This window comes from Petaurus breviceps, unplaced genomic scaffold (assembly GCF_028583685.1).
Source record: "Petaurus breviceps papuanus isolate PSGF00001 unplaced genomic scaffold, PetGlider_PUasm1.0 229, whole genome shotgun sequence".
In the NCBI taxonomy this organism is placed as follows: Eukaryota; Metazoa; Chordata; class Mammalia; order Diprotodontia; family Petauridae; genus Petaurus; species Petaurus breviceps.
Genome location: NW_027185903.1, coordinates 5,661,696 through 5,665,275, shown reverse-complemented (window position 1 = coordinate 5,665,275; position 3,580 = coordinate 5,661,696).

Sequence of the window (3,580 nt, the reverse complement as noted above, 5' to 3'; positions counted from 1 at the left end):
GTTAATACACCTTTAAAAAGGAGTTTTCACTTTTCTCCATAATAGGGACCAACACACACACACACACACACAATCTTATTTTGACATTTCATGATGTCATAGAGGTGACCCTTGATTCTCAAGGTTATGCCAGCTTAGCGCATAATCTAGCAGATTTAATCATTCTGGACAGTCTCAATGAGAGAATTTTGCTTTCTAAGGGCCAATCTAAGTATGGAGAGGATGATAACCAGTAAGTAGTCTGGCCACTAGATGATATATTCTTTGGCAACTCATTAAACAAAGAAAAGCACAAAATAATCTCCAGTCCTATATCCATTTGTCTTCTATTTCTCTTCTATTTCTGTAGTGAAGGTGGCAGAAGGGTAGAAAAGAGGGCAGAGAGTGCTAAGAATCATCAAGTTTTGGGATCTAAGCCTAATACCTAAAAAGCATTGACCTATCTGTTGGTACTCAGTGAATTCCTTATAGAATGACTAATGAGTAGATATGTAGATATACTGCTAAAGATATTGAATCATATAAATTGCAGGTATGTATGAAGTGTGGGCTGGGAGTGCCGTTAGGTCCAGTTTAGGTTGTATGCATGTCTCTAATACATGAATATTGACATTATCTTAATAAAAGAAACCAGGAAACAAATGAAAATTGGAGATAAATGGAAGGACAGATCACAGATTCTCTTTGGAGAGGCAAAGAGAGTACAACATACCTCTTCTGGTCTTTCTGTTTCACGTCTCTCCCTTCTTTAATCTATCTTCCATACAACTGTCAAAGAATTGCTCTAAAATAAAATCTGACCATGCAACCCCCTTCTCAATAAGCTACAGCAACTCCATATTCTCTTTAGAATTGAATACAAACTTCTGTTTGACTTTTAAAGACCTTCACAACCTGCCATTAAGCTCTTTTCAGTCTTATCATATATTACTCTCCTTTATGCGTTCTTTGATTCAGACAAATCAGCCTTCTTGCTGTTCCTCACACACAACAATATATCTCCTGTTTCCCTATCCCATGCCTGGAATGCTCTCCTCCTTTACGTCCATCTCTGACAATCCCCAGTCCCTACAAAGATCAACTCAAGAACCATCTTTTACATGAAGCCCTTCTTGGTTTCCTCTGGATGCCAGTGCTCCCCCACACAAATTACCTTGTATTTGTTTTGCATATGTTATTGGTTTACATATTATCTTCCCCTATGAAATGTAAGCTCCTTAAGGTCTGTGATTATTCCCTTTTCAGCTTTATATCCCTAGCAGATCTAGTAAAATGCAAGGTAATACTGTAATAGGTGCCTAATTAATGCTGGTTGATCCATTGATTGACTCCTTGACTATCGTTTGTTGACTATAAAAACAGTGTTTGATTTGGTAAAGGTTCTCCTCCAATGAAGTATCTCTCATGCATATGTTAAAAATCATGTAAGATTCTTTGAAAGCTGTACCAGCAGGGATAACTTTGCTTGACAAATGGATATAAGCACAGCAACGAACAAGGAGACTTAAGTTTGACAAAGGAATTTGCTGCTGCAGCATAGAATATTCAGTGGAATCAATCAATCAATCATTAAGTGGTCATTGTCTGTTTATGCCAAAGGCTATTCTAGGCACTGGAGGGATAAAGGAAGGCAAAACCAATGCCTGTCCTGAAGGAGTTCACATTCTAATGGGGGAGATGGCATGTGTATAAATAGATACATACCAATTAAATGGAAGGTAACCCTGTAGGAGAAGACTGCAGCAGCTGGGGGGACCAAGAAGAGCATCCTGCATAAGGTAGAATTTTAACTAATGCTTGAAAGAAGCCAGAAGTGAATGTAAGGAGGGATGACATTGTGCACATAGGTGACAGTGAATGTATAATGTGAAGGTATGGGGACAGAAGATGGAATGGCATGTGTGAAGGATGGCAAGTAATGACTAGAATGTGGAGTGCGTGGAGAGAAGCAGAGTGCAAGAAGACTGAAAAAGTAATAATGGAAGAGAGATTCCCTGTAGATGGTGAGGTCCTTCAGAGCTCCCATTTACAGATGACAGTGTGCCTATGGCATCAAGCCTCAAAACATTGCAGATCCTCTTGAATAAGAACTAAAACTTCAGAGTTTGGCTCAATCATCCACACAGGAAAATCCAAGTAGATGAAGAATGCCTTTGTAGTTGAATAGAATTGGTCACTAAATACACATACGTTGGATAGGCATTGTAAAGGGATGTAAAGAATTAAATAGAAGTAGAGCGGGTTTGATTGCATGTGGGAAATTACCCATAATTTCTAACTACTCCATATAACTTTTTTTTTAACTGAGATATAGGTTCATCTTTTAAACCTCAGTATTCTTCCAGTGATGGTATTTCATGGCTACAAAACATTAAACACCACAATCTCTGAAGAATTAAAGTTGAAGGTCACCTATAAGGGAACGAAGAGATGCATGGTTGAGGTAAATATGCTGAAGCAGATTGCCAGCGAAGACCAATAGAGGAGAGGCGGCATAAAAGACATTGTCATAGAAATGTACAAGTGGAAACGGAAGTGGATGGGTCAGGCATGATAGCAAGGGATAACCAACGGATAGCCTGCATGTTTCATTGTTGTAATGGCAAACTAGCTATAGGGAGACACCCTCTCCCCTCCTCTATGGAGGATTTATGGATGACCATAGATTAGAATTGTACGAGATAAGATATGAATGAATTGCAAACTCTACCATTGGAAGGGATACACACATTGAGGAGAATTTATATTCACTGAGATATTAAAGTTTTTCCCCTTCCTAGTCACTACATATAACAGTAACAACTAGCATTTATATAACGCTTTAAGGTTTGCGGAGTGCTATATAGATATAGTCTCCTTTGATCCTCACAACAACCCTGGGAGGTAGGTGCTATTATAATCACCATTTTACAGATAAAGAAACCAAGGCATAGAGAGGTTAAGTGACTTGTCCAGGGTCACAAAGTTAATGTCTGAGGCTCTGTTTGAACTTAAGTCTTTCTTCCATTTCAGCACTCTATGCCCTGTACCACCCCTATCTCTGCCCCCTCTCCCCTGCAGTCTATATATGTCTACAATGGCCAGGATGGTGAGGGCTCTGAAAGCTATGTCTTATGCAGAATGAGTACTACAAATGAGGTTGTTTACTCTAGAAAACAGTAAACCTGAATGGGAAGGGGAGATTGGTCTTGATAGTTTTTTTCAACCATTTGAAGGACTATGACATATAAGAGAGATTGGACTTCTTTTCTATAGCTACAGATAGCAGAACAAAAGAAAATGTATGGAAACTATAGGGAGGCAAATTTTAGCTCAATAAAGGAAAAATGATGAAGTTTTTCATAAATGGAATGGGTTGCCTTACAAAGTTCCCCAAACCACTGGATAAAACAGCTATTAGTGGCAGGTAAGTGGTATAGTGGGAAGAGCCAGGAAGACCTGAGTTCAAATCCAGCCTCAAACATCACTAGTTGTGCAATCCTAGGAAGTCACTTAATCTCTAACTCAGTTCCTTACTCTGCAAAATGGGGATAATAACACCTACCCAACAGGATCAAATGCTATAGTATATGTAAAGTGC